This window comes from Rutilus rutilus (genome assembly GCF_951802725.1).
Source record: "Rutilus rutilus genome assembly, chromosome: 3".
In the NCBI taxonomy this organism is placed as follows: domain Eukaryota; kingdom Metazoa; phylum Chordata; class Actinopteri; order Cypriniformes; family Leuciscidae; genus Rutilus; species Rutilus rutilus.
Window position 1 is genome coordinate 8,684,270 of NC_140211.1, and position 16,006 is coordinate 8,700,275.

The 16,006-nt window shown below is 39.1% G+C and overlaps 1 protein-coding gene across 4 annotated transcripts in view; it reads left to right on the forward strand.

Annotated features, from left to right (window-relative positions):
* nlgn2a (neuroligin 2a) overlaps window positions 1-16,006 on the forward strand; it is a 248,988-nt gene that overhangs the window by 92,991 nt on the left and 139,991 nt on the right. Inside the window, exon 1 of one of the 4 annotated variants that reach the window (XM_084404866.1) lies at window positions 9,847-9,907. The exons of the other annotated variants lie outside the window; for them this stretch is intronic. The gene's annotated coding sequence lies outside the window, so the exon portion shown is untranslated. Of the gene's footprint in view, window positions 1-9,846; window positions 9,908-16,006 lie in introns of those variants that run through there. 4 annotated transcript variants of the gene reach the window in all.

The following is a 16,006-nucleotide window of genomic DNA, read 5'->3' on the forward strand; positions in this document are numbered from 1 at the left end:
AAAGGGCATTTAATAGATGCTGTCTTAGAATTTCTCGCACAATAATTATATCTGACGCTGAGTTTAGACAAGCCTGTTTTCAAGGATGTGTGTAACCGATCTGGTCTTCATTTCATTTATAGGAGCAGGATTTACTACTGTTACATGAGATGATGTAGTGACCGGGGATGCACACTAGTGTTCAGTGTTCAAGAGATTGGGGTCAGTAAGATTTAAAAAAAAAAAAAATTGCTGTCCTTTTGAACTTTTTGTTCATTAATTCATTCTGACAAATGTATCACAGCTTCCACAAAACAAAAACAAAATAGCTGCACAACTGTTTTCAACATTGATAATAATCAGAAATGTTTCTTGAGCAGCAAATCAGGATATTAGAATGATTTCTGAAGGATCATGTGACACTGAAGACTGAAAATACAGCTTTGCATCACGGGACTTTACAATAAGGTCCCATTAATTAATCTTAGTTAATGCCTTAGCTAACAATGTGAAGTACATTTGTTACAGAGTTTATTCATCTTTGTTACTGTTAGTTCATATTAGCTCAGGTCCATTACATTATATTAAAGTATAATGCTATTTTAAAGGCATTATACACTGAACATATGAAAATACACTGGTCAAAAGGTGCAGGGAGCCTTGTATTCAGGCCAGATTTTTAACTTGTTGCTGATGGAAAGAATTCTCAAATAATAAAAGCAAACACGTAAAGATGTTCAGATGTGTAGATCTGTGTGCGTCGTGTAAACTCTTCGCTGTGGTTTTGCCAATACCCAATATCTTCTCTTTCTGAGCCTCATCCATTCTCTCTCTCTCTCTCTCTCTCTCTCTCTTTCCCTCCATCTCTCCCTGCATGTTCTCTAACTGAATAAATTTGCAGTGCTCATATAACTCCGGGCCACCGTGTGTCTTGTCAGCTCTCAGCAGGGGAACATCTATAATATTACACCCCAGCGCTGCACTCCCCAGCTAAACCATGTCACAGCGTCGCTCTATCTAATAAACAGATGTCTTTATTGATCCGAAGTGCCATATCCCTCTCTTTCCCCATGCACTCAGCTGAAAAAACTTTGTTAGGAGGCAACGATAAGTGTCACGCAAGCTTGGGTTTTTATATCTCAGTTACCACCGGAGACTAGAGAGGGTCCCGCTGCGGTATTTCGAAAGATTTGCAGGGTCAGGGGAGACGACGAGCTTAGAACTTAATAACTCTGAGTGCGTTTATGACTGAAAGGCGGGTATATTATTGAGTGTGTGTGAGAGAGAGAGAGAGAGAGAGGGTATATTATTGAGTGTTTGTGTGAGAGAGAGAGAGAGAGAGAGAGAGAGAGAGAGAGAGAGAAATACCTTTCATGCAGTGTGTAATATAGCTGTTTGGGAAGGTAAAAGGTCTGAAAATTTGATAAAGTTATTGTCTCCTAAGAGAAAGAATCGATTCTGAACCTCTGAAATGAGTCGTCAGTAATTCCAGTCTCACTTCCTGTTACAAACCTACGTAACAAATTTGCATAAAGCCAGTCTATGGTGTTCATTGGCCGCCTGTGAACAGCGTCTACTTTGACCCTCAAACACTGTAGTTGTAGCTGAGACTGGAAGAGTTTGGTTCGTGTTGTTCGTGTTGTTCATGTCGAGAAGACGCTGTTTTCAGCGCTGAGAATCCACTGTGATGCTCTTCAAAAGAACGAGGACTCGCACTGGAATTGATACGGTAAAACCGACGCCATCGTTACTGTTCGTATCGCTGTGTATCAAGCGCTGAGGAAGATCCAGAGCTGAAATTCAGATATGATAATAGTGGGTGGTTTTCAACATGCGCTGTAAGTTGTAGACCAATCACAACAGACTGGACCGTCTGACCAATCAGAGCAGAAGCTGCTCTCAGAAAGGAGGGGTTTAGAGAGACTGAATCTTCGAACAGATCTTTTTCAGACTCTTTGGGAAATGAGGTTATGTACAATGTATATTATGAGAAAATGTAAGTGTTTTGACCTTTGATGCATGAAAACCTATTAGGAGACTCCAAAACAAAATTAGGAACCTTTAAAATCATATAATAGGGGCTCTTGCAGTCTAGCCATGTTAAATTGTGTTTCTTGTAGTGCTACAGGTCACATTTCTATACTTTCAGTGACTAGCATCTACAAATGGACGCGTGCACCATAAAATGCTTGAGTAACTCCAACGGTTAGTTTACAGTTTTGACGCAGGCCTGTTTTGACATGTAACATCTGTTCTGATGTATTGTGGTCTGTTGCTGAGGGCAGTTGCCATAGTTTTCTGACGTTTGGGCTGTGCAGTCATGTACAGTACGTGTGTGTTTGCGTGTGTGAGTGTGAGTGTGTATGAGCCAAGCTTGTAGAACATTCAGAATTGAATTAAGAATTCAACTTTTAAAATCAGATTTAATTCCAAAAATGCTAATTCTTAAAATGCTAATTTAATTTGAATTAAGTCAGTGAATGCAGAGTTGCAATTCAAATTAGAATGTAAGGTAACAGAATTAAAATGATTTTAAAATGAAAAACTGTCATTTACTGTCTCTAGAAAAGCAGATTTTGTCAAGGCAAACTTTGAATGTAAGCTTGGCAAAGCTTTGTTTGAAAGTTTTGTTAAAAAAAAGTTAAAGATCTTGAAGTTTGAACAACTTTAGCTTGAATAGATGGACAGGTGGGTGGACAGGGAGGACGTTTGATGGATGGATGGATGGACGGACGGGTGGATGGACAGGTAGGTAGGTATATGGATGGATGGATGGATGGATGGATGGATGGATGGACAGGTAGGTTGGTATGTATATGGATGGATGGATGGATGGGTAGGTAGGTAGGTATATGGATGGATGGATGGACAGGTAGGTAGGTATGTGGATGGATGGATGGATGGATGGATGGATGGATAGGTAGGTATGTGGATGGATGGATGGGTAGGTAGGTGGGTATGTATGTGGATGGATGGATGGACAGGTAGGTAGGTATGTGGATGGATGGATGGATGGATGGATGGGTGGATGGATGGACAGGTAGGTATGTATGTGGATGGATGGATGGACAGGTAGGTAGGTATGTATGTGGATGGATGGATGGACAGGTAGGTATGTATATGGATGGATGGATGGATGGACAGGTAGGTCGGTATGTATGTGGGTGGATGGATGGACAGGTAGGTATGTATGTGGATGGATGGATGGACAGGTAGGTCGGTATGTATGTGGGTGGATGGATGGACAGGTAGGTATGTATATGGATGGATGGATGGACAGGTAGGTCGGTATGTATGTGGGTGGATGGATGGACAGGTAGGTATGTATGTGGATGGATGGATGGATGGATGGACAGGTAGGTCGGTATGCATGTGGGTGGATGGATGGACAGGTAGGTATGTATATGGATGGATGGATGGATGGACAGGTAGGTCGGTATGTATGTGGATGGATGGATGGACAGGTAGGTATGTATATGGATGGATGGATGGATGGATGGACAGGTAGGTATGTATATGGATGGATGGATGGATGGACAGGTAGGTATGTATATGGATGGATGGATGGATGGATAGATGGACAGGTAGGTATGTATGTGGATGGATGGATGGATGGACAGGTAGGTATGTATGTGGATGGATGGATAGATGGATGGACAGGTAGGTATGTATGTGGATGGATGGATGGATGGATGGACAGGTAGGTCGGTATGTATGTGGATGGATGGATGGACAGGTAGGTATGTATGTGGATGGATGGATGGATGGATGGACAGGTAGGTCGGTATGTATGTGGATGGATGGACAGGTAGGTCGGTATGTATGTGGATGGATGGACAGGTAGGTCGGTATGTATGTGGATGGATGGATGGACAGGTAGGTATGTATGTGGATGGATGGATGGATGGATGGACAGGTAGGTCGGTATGTATGTGGATGGATGGATGGATGGACAGGTAGGTATGTATGTGGATGGATGAATGGATGGATGGATTGCCATCACCATGTTTGAAATGCCACCTATAGACGTTTGTAATTACTATTCAGTTAATTCCTCTTCCACTTATTCAAATTCAACTTCATGAGGGAATTCAAATCACATTCACACTCAGGAATTGAAAGCCAATCTTCTGAACGTGTGTATACTGTATGTTATGACTGGTTTATACTGGTTTAGTGCTGGTCTAACATATGCTGATGGTGAAGATGGCTGGCCAGCATGGTATTTCTGATTAAGCCTGTGGACAAAAGAAGTCTTGCTAGTTAAGGCAATGAAAGTTTACTTTTATAGCACATTTTTTACACGCTTTTTCATCACAATTCTTTACCCTGTACTGTACTCCATACAGAACAGTAAAATAAGACCATAAATAAAGTAAAATAGTAGGTGAATTTAAATGGATTAAAACAAATAAGTACAAGTATAAATAAAAAGAGAAATAATGCAGCACAGTGCTGAAGAGCTAAACAAAAGCTAAATTCTGAGGATTATTTCGAGCAATTTCCCGCTAGAGGTATCGCAAGGTCAGAAACACACACACAAAGAGACAAATAGTAATAGCAATTAGTGTCTGTCCTTATTACTGATCTGTGACAAAGGCATCATCACACAAATACAGCACAATTTATAACAATTAGACTGTTATTACTGATCCGTGACCAAGGTTACACGCACACAGAGGCGTCAGATGGTTTCTCTGGTTGGTTTCAGGATCATTAGAAAGGCAGAGGTCGTTACCGAGCTTAATTTGTCATGATGATGTTTTGGTCAGCAGCAGAAAGAACATTATCAGAGGCGGAATGTGTTCATTTGGATTTTGTAGGTTTATCTAAAAGTGTGTGCTTGCTTTGTATTCACATCAGGGGCGTGTGTTAATGTGTGAGTATGTGTGTATGGATCACACTCAGCGTGTGTTAGCAGTCCTGGGGCGTGTGTGTGTGTGTGTGTGTGTGGTTATTTGAAACAGGTGCCTGTTCTATTTCTGAAAGCCAATTTTTAAGAAACATTTTAAATATGTTTACAGATAAAGAATGTCATTAAATGTTGAATTTGCATTATGACATCTCTCAAGTGTATTTTATGTTAGAATACTGTGAAATTGTAAAAGAGGAATGTGACAAATTCGCACAAAATGTCTACAAGTTCTACAACATTTCTAGAAATTGCATTAAAAATAAATATATACTACTATATGAAATATGTATGTATGTATTTGGTTGCATATTCATTAAAAATAAATCTAAAATGTAATCTTTAATATTATATAATATTTTGTATACCATTTATAGAATTTTAAATAAATAATGCATGTTGGGTTTCCTCTTCATTAATTAATTAATTAATTTAACATTTCTAATAATTATTTACAACATTAAATCAACATCTTGTACATAAAATGTCATTTTAATTATTTTAATTAAATTTGTCTATTTTAAATTGAAAGATAACATGTTTGTGTGGCTACTCTATTTTGTAAAGGTTATTTTTAAGAAACATGAACTAATTAATTAATTACAATGACTGTTTTGTTGGCATGACGTTTCCTTGCTTCATGCTGAATCGCATACACAGACACACACACACACACGCAAGTACCTGCCAACCTTCCACTCACATAAAGAAGTCCATTTATCAGATGTGTCACAAGCACTAATAAAAAGGCTGCTGTCTGTCATTTAGCCTCATGCGTGTGTGTGGGAGATAGAGTCTGTTTGTACACTTCACATCCACACATTGCTTGGCTCAGAGATAGTGAGATGACACTGGCATGCCTCTCTCTGCATACATTTCCATAATCAAAGCTAATATGGCTTCACACAAGTGTGTAATTTAAGTCTATATGGATGTGTGTGTGTGTGTGTGTGTGCATGCGCAGAGGTGGGGTGTGAGAATACGTGGGCGCCAGAATATTAATCAGATGAGAAATGGAATGTGTGTGGAAGGTGTATTATATGTGTCGCAGTAAAGATTGAGGATATGAGTGAGCGTGTGTGTTTGTGTGTCGGCCCATCCTGTGCTGGTTAATAGACCGTTTACTGTGAGCATTTGATCCCAGCAGAAACTGAAGCGCCACACCAGCAGCCAGGTCACAAGAGTTATGAGACACCGTGGCACAGTCACACACCGGGTCACAGTAAATCCTCCTCACTCCACACTGTGTGAGTTCACTATCACAACCCCTTTTAACTGAAAATTACCTTACTGATATTAAAATCTAAGAGAGATGACACCCCACATAGGACAAACACTCAGAGAATCTCAATGACTCTCACAGCGAGCGCCATTCAGACAGGATTAATTTCCCACACCACATTTGAGTTATTAACAAGACGTCCGTGATCTGCTGATTTGGACGTGATTGGAATCTCTGTTGTTGTGTTAAAGTGGTATTGTCTGTTGAATGTGGGCTGTGAATCAAAGGTCATGTGCTCTGGATGCATCATGAAACCAATTTAAAACAATTTTTGATGTGATATTATTATTATTGCATATGTAAATATGCATAAAATGTATAAAAATTGGCCAAAAGTTATAAATACATAATGAAGGTTCATAATGAAATGTCGTTACTGCATTCAATGAAGGTCAGAATAGTAGAAACATTGTGGAAAATGAATGTACCGCATTCACAGACATTCCTGTACGAAAGGTTTTAGATTTCTCAGAGGACCTCTGGGTTATAGCTGAGTAACAGTGGCAATTTGCACTGCAATTTTTACTGATGTTGTGGAAGTAAATGACAGACACATTAGATTCAGCTGGAATTAAAATCACAAAGTACATCTGTGAAGTACAAATTAACCCGAACTCCTCGGGGAAAACTAGTACCGTCCGGATAAGGTGTATAAAGCTCTTTACTTAAAATAAAAAATGCTTGCAACAAATCATGTCAGACTTAATGGAGGTCTCAGATATTTGTCATTAAAAGGAGCGCACTTTAGCGCTAAAAAGCTTTCTCGTGAATGGAAGACGTGCTTGGGAAATCAGTTTATTGTTAAATCTGTCATTATTTTTGCATTTCCCAATCTAGTGGTGCCAAAATTACACACCTTCAGTATCAGCTTTTTCTCAGATGTTTTTACTAAATATCTTTTGACGAGATAAAAGTAAAAACAACTATGTTGACAGTAAGAGTGTAGAGCTATACAAGTAATGAGGAGCAGCCTCGCTCAGATCATTTGTTTTTGGAAGAATTAGCTGAGAAATGTTTGAGTTCATATTGAATTCTCAGACTTTTGATTGCAGAATTTTGTGTCTTGTGTCATATTTTAATACAGTGAGTGGCATTTAGATTTCTTTTTTCTCTCTCCATTTAAAGAGGACCTATTATGCCTTTTACAAAGTCTTGATTTTGTCTTTGGATCTACTAGGATAGATTTTCATGGTTGAATGTTTAAAAACACATTATTTTTCACATATTCTCCATTGTTGCAGCTCCTCTCTTCCCAGTCTGTCAGTAACGCTCTGTTTAGTTCCTGTCTCTATGAAGCCCCTCCTTCTGAAAAGCGCAGTGTGCTCTGATTGGTTGGCTGGACCAGTGTGTTGTGATTGGTCAACTGCTTCGAGTGTGTTTGGGAAATTCCACGCCCCTTACTATAACCACGAGTTTCAACACACTACTAACTAACTCAACCAGGCCTCATCCCTTTATTCTGCGCATGCCTTGGGTGGGAATTATTTAAATGAGGAATATCGTGACGTGTTCATTCCTGGAAGAAAACTCAAGACTACAATGGAGGCGTTTCAGGGAGTTCAGAAACAGTGACACTGATGTAGAAAATAATTTGCTTTTTAACTTTGCAGACCTTTTTCATGCTCAAACAGAAACATTACACACTAAACGTGTAAAAAAGGCATAATAACATTTTTTATCCATCAATCAAAACCTCCTGAAGTTTGCACAGTTTATGAATCCTGTGGTATATGTTCTCGAGTGCTGCAGCGATCTGTCTGGCTGTTGATAAAGATATATCTAATGTCTTGCCCCCCCCAAAAAAAATCATTGTCTTGTCTTACATTATCACACAGTGTTAAAGATTATTAAGATGAATTTTTGTTTAATATATGACAAGACTCTGAGGAGTGACCTCTGTTAAAGTCATTAGATGAGTAATACAGTGCGCCTCGTCATGCATTGCTGTAGACCCGTGTTGTGTGTTTGTGTGCGTCTGTGTTGATTACTGTGGGATTGTGTTCTCGCTAGTGACAGTCGATAGCACAAACCAACACTCTCCGGTGGCCGAAAAGGCTGGCGGAATATCTAAAAACATGTAAAAAAGATGAGCCATCTCTCCCCTCCCTTTATCACACATCCATATGCAGACACGTGCTGGCATGAATAATATTCATTGTCAGATTGAGTGAAGAAATTATGTGATGTCTAGATGTATGATGATGGCTTCCCCAGTGCCACACAAACACACACACACACACACACTTTGCTTGTTTACTTCCAGGCTTCTGGCAGGCATGATTGGGGGCAAAGGTCATGGCCATGTGGAAGGTTGCCATAGTGGTTATCATCCATTGCAGTGGCGTTGAGAGACCGACTGGTCCAAGCCTAGACTGGCATAATTAATACTGGCTCAAACCCCTCGATGACGACGCAACCCAACCATGACTGTCCCGAGGCAGCCTAGCGGCCCTCGTTCTTTGAAAAACAACCTCTGCTGTTTGCAAACTGGAGCGAAATGCCTACGCTGTCTTTGCCTCTTACTCTTTCCGTTAAGTTTATTTACGAGATGTTTTTGTTTTAATTAGAGCTGTCAATCGATTAACAGTTTCAATTCAGCATATCATTAACCAGCATATGCTGATTACTCTAATTAATTGTAATCACATACATAAATATTTGATGAGATCAGTTTGAATGAAGGTAATTCATAATAAGACATTTGTCGGGTTTAAGAAGTCAATATATTGTTTGTTTTTATATAACTTTGAACATAAGCCTGTCACCAAGGGTGGTAAGTTTTATGCTTATAATGGGGATTATGATTTTGTTATTCCAAACGCTTTAAAGCAATGTTGTAAACATTATCATTTGCACAGTTAATGCGTGCTACATTCTAAATTAGGGATCTATTTCACACATTTGTTCATCTTGGTTAAAGTGTGACTTCACCGATTTTTAACCCGTTTTGTATATGTGAAAAACAATGTTTACTCGTTCTTCGTGTTATCTTACCAAAGGGGTCTTTTAAAGCATCATAACCGTTTTCACCATTGATCATAATAAGAAATGTTTCTTTAGCACCAAATCACCGTATTAGAATGATTTCTGAAGGATCACGTGACAGGCTTTGCATCACAGGCATGAATATTTTAGCCTAATATTATAGTTCTAACATCTGCTAATTGACTTTTACTGCTTCCCAAATGTTTTTTACTGCACTGCAGGATTTGAGCTAAAACTCTGTGCTCCGCCAGTTGAGCGAGGTCGTTGTTTCGTTAGCGAGCGCCCTGTGATCATCCCGTTAGCAGATGTATGTAACTAGGACAAGTGCTGGTGGGGTGGCTGCTTGATTCTCTCTGGCTCTGTAGCAGAAGCTGTGACGGAGCGATAGAGAGATAGACGTGACGAAGACATTGATGGACTGATGAAGAGTACTGTTCTTCTGTTGAGAGCAATGAACGGTTAAAGCTCCGTCAAACACCTGCTCATGTCACCGTGTGAGCTGTGATATCTCGCCACACATGAAAATGTTTCGGTTTGTGCGTTCAGGCATGATGTCATGGAAGAGTTTGCATGCATATGTTGAGATTCATGATGCCAGCTGTAATTATTCATGTGTGTGTGTACCATTTACAGGCACATATGTGAAAACATTATCCCGCGGATGTCGTTGGGCTTTATTTCTACCTGCCGGGAGTACAGGAGTGAAACAGAATAACTGGCTGATTTATTTATATGAAGTCCTTTTGAGAGTAAGTCACTTCACTCAACAGTCATCTTGGCAACTATTTTCTTGTCACACAAGGATGGCTTCCTCCTACTTTAATGGGATAAAGACCAAAATCGCCAAAACTGTTTGTCAAATCACGAATGCAAATCCAGTCCAGCTAATGCTAAATGTGTTGTAGAGCAAACAGACCGATGCCTACATTCTAAATTGGCTTTTTGAATTTAAAGGCAGGACTTCATTTCATACAGATGGCAAAAAATGAGTTTTGTGATTTATTTTTCTTCTAGTGGCCTGTTTCCTCTTCCATAAACTGTGATGAAATTGATGAAGCATTGAACAACTAATTTCTGCATAGTTGGTTTGGAAAACCCAACTATTTGTAAATTATGACATTTTATAGTTATAAAAAAGGTATGACAAAGAGGATGCTTCTATAATATCCCCTGTCCCAGGGAATGCTGTTTATTCATTTATTCAGTTATATAATATATTTTTTTCTAAAAGATGGTAATGATGGTAAAAGATGAATGATTACATGTTCAAAACTGATAAACTAAGAGTGAAATACATTGTGTGTATACACTCACCTAAAGGATTATTAGGAACACCATACTAATACTGTGTTTGACCCCCTTTCGCCTTCAGAACTGCCTTAATTCTACGTGGCATTGATTCAACAAGGTGCTGAGAGCATTCTTTAGAAATGTTGGCCCATATTGATAGGATAGCATCTTGCAGTTGATGGAGATTTGTGGGATGCACATCCATGGCACGAAGCTCCCGTTCCACCACATCCCAAAGATGCTCTATTGGGTTGAGATCTGGTGACTGTGGGGGCCATTTTAGTACAGTGAACTCATTGTCATGTTCAAGAAACCAATTTGAAATGATTCGAGCTTTGTGACATGGTGCATTATCCTGCTGGAAGTAGCCATCAGAGGATGGGTACATGGTGGTCATAAAGGGATGGACATGGTCAGAAACAATGCTCAGGTAGGCCGTGGCATTTAAACGATGCCCAATTGGCACTAAGGGGCCTAAAGTGTGCCAAGAAAACATCCCCCACACCATTACACCACCACCACCAGCCTGCACAGTGGTAACAAGGCATGATGGATCCATGTTCTCATTCTGTTTACGCCAAATTCTGACTCTACCATCTGAATGTCTCAACAGAAATCGAGACTCATCAGACCAGGCAACATTTTTCCAGTCTTCAACTGTCCAATTTTGGTGAGCTCGTGCAAATTGTAGCCTCTTTTTCCTATTTGTAGTGGAGATGAGTGGTACCCGGTGGGGTCTTCTGCTGTTGTAGCCCGTCCGCCTCAAGGTTGTGCGTGTTGTGGCTTCACAAATGCTTTGCTGCATACCTCGGTTGTAACGAGTGGTTATTTCAGTCAAAGTTGCTCTTCTATCAGCTTGAATCAGTCGGCCCATTCTCCTCTGACCTCTAGCATCAACAAGGCATTTTCGCCCACAGGACTGCTGCATACTGGATGTTTTTCCCTTTTCACACCATTCTTTGTAAACCCTAGAAATGGTTGTGCGTGAAAATCCCAGTAACTGAGCAGATTGTGAAATACTCAGACCGGCCCGTCTGGCACCAACAACCATGCCACGCTCAAAATTGCTTAAATCACCTTTCTTTCCCATTCTGACATTCAGTTTGGAGTTCAGGAGATTGTCTTGACCAGGACCACACCCCTAAATGCATTGAAGCAACTGCCATGTGATTGGTTGATTAGATAATTGCATTAATGAGAAATTGAACAGGTGTTCCTAATAATCCTTTAGGTGAGTGTGTGTGTGTATATATATATATATATATATATATATATATACAGTGCTATGCATAAGTTTAGACACCCATACTAACGTTGACTAAAAAGAGGAATAAAAAATCATCTTTTGGAAACTGAACTTAATGCCTTAATTTAAAAAATTAGGAAAAATCCAACCTTTAAGGACACCAATTTTCTTTGTGAATGAATAATGCATCGTAAATAAATAAATGTTCTTCCTTAAAATACAGGGTGCATAAGTTTGGACACCCCTATGTTAAATTCCCATAGAGGCAGGCAGATTTTTATTTTTAAAGGCCAGTTACTTCATGGATCCAGGATACTATGCATCCTGATAAAGTTCCCTTGGCCTTTGGAATTAAAATAGCCCCACATCATCACATAGCCTTCACCATACCTAGAGATTGGCATGGTTTTATTTCAGTTAGCCTAATAGCTAGTTTAATTTGCATTGAGAGATGATATTATGGAAAGTACCCCATGCCAATCTCAAGGTATGGTGAAGGCTATGTGATGATGTGGGGCTATTTTAATTCCAAAGGCCAAGGGAACTTAATCAGGATGCATAGTATCCTAAAAAAATGAAAAAATAAAAATACTTAAAAATAAAAATCTGCCTGCCTCTATGGGAATTTAACATAGGGGTGTCCAAACTTATGCACCCTGTATTTTAAGGAAGAACATTTATTTATTTACGATACATTATTCATTCACAAAGAAAATTGGTGTCCTTAAAGGTTGAATTTTTCCTAATTTTTTTAATTAAGGCATTAAGTTCAATTTCCAAAAGATGATTTTTTATTCCTCTTTTTAGTCAACTTTAGCATGGGTGTCTAAACTTATGCATAGCACTGTATATATATATATATGTATTATATACTATACTATACTAAACTATACTTTTCACTTTTCGATTAAACCATTATTAAATTATTAAAATATGTTTTAAATATTTTAATATAAAAGGAAAACCAAAACACTAAACTTGGCTAAAGTATTTATCTGACAAAAAATTATTGGCAAAAAAAAAGGCAACTTAAAGGTTTTATTGTGCTATACAAAAAATGCATACAGAAATAAAAAGCACTACAAATACAACTACAACATAATCAGTTATTAATATTTTGTTGGCTCATAATTTCTGTGTTCATAATTTCTTTGTATGACAGCCTGGCCAAAAATTATGTCCGCACAATTTGGCAAGTTTCATTAATTTATCAAAATTAAAACAATTGACTCCAAGCATCAGTATTTTGGAATATGAATATGAACGCATGGAACAGCTTACCTATAGCTTTTTTCTATCTTGTGATAGCTGTTTTCTAAGGGAAACCTTGACATGTGAACTTTATGAATGCTGAACTCAGTTTTCTAGTTATTTAGATTGAGATTAAACTGATGCTTTTTGAAAGGATGCTTTGGTTCCCCGAATACTGTTTTAGCCTCATATCTCTCCTGTGAAGTGCTCAGAGCAGAATGTGCTGGCCATCATTTGGCGTCATAAATAGGATCTCTGGCTTAATGTGCTGCTGGTGCCACTGCTGTGTTTTTCCTTTGCCATGGGCACACACACCTCCAGTCTAATGTTCGCTGCCCAAGTCTGTCTCCTGCCTCAGCTTTAGGTCCGTCCAGTAATCGTCATTGGCCATGGTAATTAATTTGTGTTGTGGCAGCTGTTATTGTGCGGAAATGGAGGGTGAATCAGAAGGTGTGTATTGATGGATGAAGAGGAATGAAGTGAAAAGGTGTGGAGGGAAAACCAAGAGCCAAACAGCATTAGAGAGGATAGATGGAGGAACCTGACAAATAAGCTCTTTTCCAAGACCTAATGAGAGCCTTCGAAGGCAGCATTTCAAGGCCTCGTAGGCATGCTTCCAACTGTTGAAACTTAATTATGCTTAAAACACCTCATTTTGCCAAATTCTAAGGCAACTTCGCATTTGTACTTCACTGAGAATCCAATCGCATACAACATTACTACAATCCCAGTAGAAACAAACACCGTAAACAGGTGTACATTTGACAACCGGTATAAATTTTGGATTATCGTTTCTGTTGACGTTGACATTGTAGTTCACGTGACATTGTAGTGTTTCATTATAATAAAAATGTATCCTTTTTATGTGTTTTTAAGCCTCTTTCAAGTGCAATAATATGCAAAAGATAATTCAGTTCGGTTCTCGCAACCGAAGAGTGCACACAGAATACTTTTGTAGCTTTGATAAAAAAAATCATTATATATATATATATATATATATATATATATATGTAGACATGCCTCTAGCAATGTCAAGGTCATGGGTTTGATTTTCAGGAAATCCATGAACAGATATGATGTATGCAATGCAAGCCCCTTTGGATAAAAGCATCTGCCTAATGCATTGTATGTATGTGCACGTAAATGCAGGGATACAAACACACACACACTTAGCAAAGATTTATGGTTGGGGGTGTGTTTTCATAGCTTTTACGTTGCTTTGATAGCAGTCCCATAGATGCAGAGAAGAGGAAAAGAAAGAGAGGATGAAGAAAGTGTTGCCCTGATTATGCTGTTGCTGAGGGTGTAGTGCACATCAGTGTTGCTTGAGTGATTCTAGCTTTGCAGGCTCTGAATTTCTATGATCAGTCCTCTTTACTGCTTAAATGCTGTCTAAGAATGTGACATTTGGGCTCTGAAAGTTCGCATTAAGTACGAAAGCTGTTGCCTTAGTGTTAATGTTTTACCATAATGCTGTAGACAAAGTACGATACAATTTTCAATGATAAATCTACTCTTACAATAACCGTTCTGTTAATAACCCTCTGTTGATCCGATGGTCCGTGGGCGAGGATACAAAAATGCAGAAGTATAATCTGTAGTTTTGACGAAAGCCCTGGAGCTGTCATAAGTCTTTGCTGACAAATAAACGTGAATTTCTCGGTCCAGGAAACACAGAGAACGAGTAAACATTGTTCATTTACATTTACTACCGACACTGTAACAATACGAAGCGGGCTGTAAATCGGCGAAGTTACACTTTAACTGTTTTCTATTGCAATATATATTTTTGGATATTTTTCAAATGTAATGTTTTGCTGTAATGCAAAGCTGAATTTTCAGCATCATTCCTCCAGTCTTCAGTGTCACATGATCCTTCAGAAATCATTGCTCACTGCTCAAGAATTATGTCCTGTTAAATAAAAGTATTAATTTACTTAAAACTTGAACTGTATGTATGCTCCAATTGGCCGATTGTTTGCGTTTTACCTGTCAGCACGTAAATGTGAGACTGAGTCTAGTACAGTACTGACTGGAGCAGCACTGCTTGATACATGAGCAACATTATTTTGCATCAATTTCTGTTCACTTTTCATGCCATCTGACTGATAGATAGAGAGAGAAAGAAAGAAAGAAATAAGGGGAAGAAAAAAGAACGCATCAGCCACCAAATGATTGAAAAGCACCGCGAAACGACATAGCCATATTTTACGGCGCAGTTTTGCATATATGTTCACTTAAAACTGCATGGATACAGACACACTTATATAGTCATACACAAACTTGGTCATTCATCTTTAATAAAGGACGCAGGCTGTGAGCTACCCTGGGGCCTAAACAGTGGCTTGCTCACACTGAGAAGTGTGGGGAAAAATCACGCTCGTGCTCTCTGACACACCAAAATCCATTTATCACTGATTTTATGTAAGAGTGATTGGGATGAGATTCTCTTTTGGCTGATCTTGTTATCTCTTTCCACTGGTTTCTCTCTCTCTCTCTCTCTCTCTCTCTCTCTCTCTCTCTCTCTCTCTCTCTCTCTCTCTCTCTCTGTTCTCATTATGAGTTTGAGAATGCATTCTGATTGGCCAGAGGGTGTTGGCGCTGTGAACAGCACATGTGTTTAATATGCAACGGTTACAGCCTCACTTGCTTTTAAATATTAATGAGGAGAAATTATGGCCGTTTTTAGTTGATGCTGTGCTGGTGTCGGTATTTGTAATGCAGTAAAAAGGCTACAAACCTAATGACAGTTTAATGTCGGCACACACATTTCATCAGGCCGTGATTAAGCTGATATGAGTGTTTCGGCGAGTAACGGTTCTGGCTAATTAGCACAGCGCCGACTCCCGCTGACCCTTCACGGAGAGACCGTGTCCTGGCCCACATTAAACCCCTGTAAATATTTGCTTTTAACTCTTCCTCTTCTATTGTTTCCAATTTTGTGCTCTGGTGGACTGTGACCACTCATTCATTCCAGTTGTTTATGTGCGTGTGTCCTGTGACTGGACTAAGGTTATCCTCCTCATCTCTTTCTCTCTAGACTGCATGTGGGAAATAAATG